Here is a 5973-nt window from a genome sequence, read left to right as displayed (position 1 = left end):
TCCTTCAACAAAACTAAGTAAATGTTCACCACCAATCCTCAGGTATCCACAACATGTCATGTTCTCCACACTAGATACAGCTGTAATGATTACTTACCTGAGACACTGAATACATCTGGGGGTGTCCTTTCTTTTTTTTTTTTAACTATTTAATGAGTTATAGACCCGGGAACAAATATGAAGGTCAGGAGTTTTGTCTTCTGGCTGCATGCATGTTCCAGGCTTTTGACTTGGTAACTGAGTAATTGGGTAGAGATGTAAATGATAGCATAGACGCGTTAAAGCAGGCTGGCAATGTTAACTTACCATTTTTCTATTGGGGCAGCTTCTCTTTAAAGTGGTTAGTCCATCCATACTGAACTTTTTATTAAAGGAAGCAATCTGCTGGTTTCTGTCACCTTAATTTATATTCACTGTGTACTTTAGTGGTGAGCTCTCCAGTGTCTGTCTCTCTTTAAACACTGCTGTAGTGTTTTGCTTCCTCTAATGCATGAAGAGTGGTCCCACATCTGACATTTTTGTAATTGAAATAAAAAAACAACTCCTTTTTTATAATGGCTGTAACAGATTGGAGGAACTGGGAACATCAAGCTGCAAACCTCTTGCTCCAAGAGGCAGAAAACCCAAGGTGGGAAGCAACTGATTGCGAACTACCCTGCACTAAAAGATCATTTTAGGTGGCCGGATCTTTAAAGAAATATTATCAACCTGATTTGTTGGGTGTATTTAAGGAAAAGTTTTTCCCACCACTGTCAGACTGGCTTTGTGCCAACTTTGTCTAGTGATTTAAAGAGGTTTCTTTTTTTAAATCCAATTGTATTGAAGGCAACATTTCCAGCAAATGGTAGGATAGTGTTTGGTCTGGACTCATGAAATCAATATGAACCACTTTGCTGCCGTTGAGGCCTTTTAACACATTGATGAAGCATACCACAGTCTTCTACAGCAGCACAGTTGTTCCCTATGTGCCTTACTTCTTGTAAAGACTTGAATCGCTTTAAGGGAAATCAAACCCAATATGTATTAGTTCAAGGTCACAGCTTTGATACTGAAGTTGGTGTTCTGTGTTGACTGGAAAACCTTGATAATGTTCTCTGTAAATAGAATGGGGAAAAAAAAAGAATCTTCAGTATTACCGCCATATATATGTTCATATACATTAAGGTAGCATTATAATGGCCAAAAGTACCCCTTCTTGTCCATGGCACTGCTTTATTTTGCTCAGAAAAGTTCAGTTTTCATGTTTATGTGGAGTAGAGTGTATGCCTGGGAGTGTGTATGGATGTGAGGAATATGTTCAGGAAACTGTAAATAAGGGTACCATTTTAATAAAGCATGTACATTAAACCAAAACTGTGTCCCTTTCTATGAGCTGAGGATGGAAACTGGTAGCGGCATCATACCCTTATGCATTCCGGGGGAATGACACTTGTGCACACTAGATGGACTATCCAGAATTTGAATAAACTGCTTTGATATGACTTTGCTATTTTTGCTGCAATGATTTATGCATGCATTTTAGATTTACATTTTTAGATGGACTGTTTTACATAAAATGCATTGGTTTAAAAAAAAAAAAAAAAAAAAACTGACGCATGCTTAGGTTTGCATATTGTATCTATAAATAATAAAAGAAAAAAAAACTCCAACATTTAACCCTTTCGCTGCCAGGCCTTGTGATCCAGTTTTAAACTCTGGAAACCATTTTTTTTTTCATTGCTTTAATTTTCACTTACAGCTTTCAAAATTTGTAAAAGACCCCCCAAAGTCATCTATTTTCTGAAGGCACATGACCAGTAGAATAAAGAGAGCACTACTGATTTTTATTGCTCTATTATATTTGCGCAAATGTTTAATAAATCACAAAAAAAAACTAAAATCATTATTTGCAGATACAAATACAAAATAAAATTTCTGCTAAATTCCTACTAAATATAAAAGTTGAACCTGTATTGAGTTATTAAAAAAAATTGTAAATTTAAAATTGTGCCTTTTTTGAGAAATGGTGAAAAACAAATGTACGCAAAACGAAAAAAAGCATATTTCTATAAAAATCTGGAAGGCTTTCATTTTTCACTTACAGCTTTCAGAGTTTGTTAAAGACCCCACCCCCCCCAAAACCATATATTTTCTAAAAGCACTTGACCAGTAGAATAAAAAGAAGGTAATACTGCAGGGGCATAATAGTTGCGCAATGCAAATGTTTATTGAATTGCTTTTTAACTCTAACACTAAAATCCCTATTCGCATACAAAACGCAACATTCCTACAAAGTCCTTGTTCACATAGGGTGTAAAAAAAAGTGTGGGATGGGAGGGAGGCCACATGGAGAGCCGTGTTTACTTACACAAGGATGCACAGAGCACCTGTGCAGGTAGTTCATTCATGTCTTTTGGGATGGGGCAGCTGTAAGGACAGATCTGGCATCTGTCAGGTGTAGGTACATGGCCCCAAATGCAGGGGTGAGTTCAGAGAGAAACGCCCACACGGATGTCAAGGTGGGAGCAGTGGCTGTGTCCATATATTCACTTTGTCCAGTTGACATGAATGGGACTGCCTACACAGGAATGCATGTAACACCTGTGCATTCCCCTGCAGCTACTGTATCCCAATTGACATGGATGGGGATGCACGGAACACTTGTGCATTGTGGCTATGCAACTAAACACAGCCTTGTATGCCCTAAGCCTTGTTTAGACTTGCAGTCTCTGGACAATCGGATCTGGCTGAGCTGGGGAACGAGGGATTCCCTGATATGGTGGCTTCGTTCTCCAGCGCTTCGATTGGGGGAAATCTTTCCTCACCTTGTATTGGACAGTGCTCACCATAAATGACAGCCTGTCCAGCTGGCGAGGCGTCCTCTGCAAAAATTCTTCTCAGGGGCTCTGGAAACTGGAGGAGTCCAGAATACTGATCAATGTCTTGGAACTCTGAGCGATCAAACTGTGCCTGGACCATTGGACAGATTGTCTTCAGGGATGTCCAGTGCGCATTCAATTGGACAATGCCAAGGCTTGTGTCAATCACCAGGGGGGCACTAGAAGTGTCCTGGCAGCTCTGGAGGTAGCTGGCGTTCTAAGGTGGGTAGAATGGTTCGTGCCAGCCCTCTCTGTCATACACATTCCCGGGGTGGAAAGCTGGCAGGTGGATTACCTCAGTCGGCCAAGGGCAGTGGTCCCTTCATCCGGAGATGTTTCATCATTTGTCTCTGGTGGGGCATCCCAAGGTGGATTGGCTGGCGTTTCGGCTCAACAGAAAGGTGCAGAGATTTATGGCTTGGTCAGGGGAACCTCTGGTGGACGCCACAGACGCGTTGGTGGCCCCGTGGACTTGGTATGCAAATCTGGTGCGGCTGGTCACGAACTTTCCTTGGAAGCTTCCTCTCAGGGAGGATCTGCTGTCCCAAGGGCCAATCTTCCATCCTGGTTTACAGTCGCTGGCTTTGACAGCTTGGCTGTTGAACGCCAGGTGCTGGTGGCTAAAGGTTTGTCTAAGTCGGTGATTCCAACGCTGTTAAAAGCTAGGAAATCTACTTTTAGAAAGATCTACCATCGTACATTGAAGTCCTACATTGTGTAGTGTAAAGCCCCGTGCACACATACCGAATGTTGGCCGAACGATCGGCCGTCTTTTGTCCGGTGCTGTCCTGTCGGCTAAAAAAGTGCTAAAGACTGCACACGAATTTTGTCGGCCAACAACAGCCGACTGCAGAAGTAATGTCATGTGATGGGTAACTTTCCGTGTGTTTTTTCTTTTCTGAGCATGCCCAGTCTTGCTAATCTGCTGTTGGTCGGCCAAATTCTGTACTGACTGGCGAACAATCGGCCGTTCTGGTGACGGCCAACAAAAATTTTAAAGTCTGCATGCCAGATTCTGTTCGGCCGAAAATTCACTGACGGTTGTCGAAAGCATCATACTAACAAGCCGACAATCAGCCGATCGTTCGGCGGCCGAATATTTACGGCCGACAATCGCTACGTGTGTACGGGCCTTAAGTCTCTTGGGTTTCATCTTCGCTCTTTCTCGGTGGCTCGGATCTTGACCTTCCTTCAATGGGGGGGATGTGCAGAAACTGGCCTTGAGAACTCTCAAGGGTCAGGTGTCGGCCTTAGCAGTCTTCTTTCAACAGCCCTTGGCCACATACTCCCTGGTGTGTACCTTTCCTCAGGGAGTAAGGCACCTGGCCCCTCCAGTGCGGTCTCTGTTGCTGCCTTGGGACCTCAATTTAGTGCTCTCGGTCCTCCAAAAGCCTTCTTTTGAGAATGTTCAGGAGATTCCTCTGCTGCTGACGCTGTACCAGAAGGTGGCCATCACTTCTGTGCACAGGGTGTTTGAATTGATGGCGTTAACCTGTCGCCGCGCGCCCCCCCCCCCTACTTGGTTCACAGAGATAATGTGGTTCTTCCTCCCTGTCCGTCATTCATTCCAAAGGTTGTCTCTGATTTTTATTTGAATGGAGAATTGTGTTGTCTTCCCTGTGTCCCAGGCCAAAACATCTGAGGGAAAGTGCTTTGTTTGCCTTTGATGTGGTCAGGGTGATTAGGGTGTACCTGGCAGCTACGAAGTCTTTAATAAAAAAAAAAAATCAGACTCACTATTTGTGTTTACGGATGGGCCTCGGAAAGGGTTGTCCGCTTCCTCTGCGACCATTTCCAGATGGATCAGACAGAAGGTGATTCAGGCCTATTCCATCAAGGGTCAGGTTCCTCCTTTCCCTGTTAAGGCGCACTCTATTTGGGCACTCAGTGCCTCCTGGGCCTTTTGTCATCAGGCGTCATTGACGCAGGTTTGCAAGGTGGCCACTGGGTCATCGGTGCACACTTTCACAATGTTTTAGAAAGTGGATGTGTTTGCATCTGCAGATGCTTCCTTTGGCCACAAGGTTTTGCAGGCTGCTGTTTAGAGGACCTGGTCCTCTTTGAGGTTGTATTGTTTTTTTCGGGTGAGCTTCAGTTGTTTTGGTTGAGCTCCTGTTTACCTGGTTGGCTATAGTTAGCCTTGGGAATTTTTTTTTCGCTGTTCCCACCACTCATGTTTGACTCTGCTTTGGAACATCCCAATAGTTAAGAAGATAAGGAGCTGTGTCTGTCAATGAACGAAAGAGAAAATGGGATTTTTGACTTGCTGTAAAATCCATTTCTCTGATGTTCATAGATGGACACGGCACCCACCCCTTTGTGGAGTCGTAATTCTTCTGACACTGCTTGTAACAAAATGGAGTACCTATAGCCGAGAGAGGGAGTATACCCCCCCTGGGACTGCCCATAAGTGCAGTCAGACTATTTTTTTCTGCCTAATGTCCTACTCCTGTAGGGGGCTGTATGACACTATCAGGAGCTGTGTCTGTCACTGTATGACACTATCAGGAGCTGTGTCTGTCACTGAACATCAGAGAAATAGATTCTATGGTAAGTCAAAAATCCCATTTTTTTTTTTTTTTCTTTTACTTTCTGCTATAAAACACAGCCAATAAGAAAAAATTAAAAAAATCAAATTTTAGGCCAATATGTATTCTGCCATCTAGGGCTTTTTGTTTTACCAAAAATATAAGTGTAAATTGACTGGATTGTACAAAAGTTATTGCATCTACAAACTAGGGGATATAATTATGGCATTTATTTTTTTATTTTTTTTTTTTTTTTTTTTTTATATACTAGTATTGGCGGTGATCAGTGATTTTTAGTGGGAGTGCGACAGACAGATCAGACACCTGACACCTTTTGAGGGGGACCAGCGACATTACTACAGTAATCAGGGCTAAAAATATGCACTGTTACTGTACTAATGACACTGGCAGGGAAGGGGTTGACACCAGGGCTGATCAAAGGGTTAGGTGTGTCCCTAGGGGATGCTTTTTAACTGTGGGGGGGGTGGACTCACTAGATGAACGTAGAGATTTGTGTTCAATAGCAGGAACAGAGGATCCCTGTGGTCATCTGTGACAGACCAGTGGTCTGCCTTCTTTTATATAGG

Source organism: Pelophylax lessonae, assembly GCF_965119305.1.
Source record: "Pelophylax lessonae genome assembly, chromosome: 1".
Lineage (NCBI taxonomy): Eukaryota > Metazoa > Chordata > Amphibia > Anura > Ranidae > Pelophylax > Pelophylax lessonae.
Note: the sequence above shows the minus strand (reverse complement) of the source record.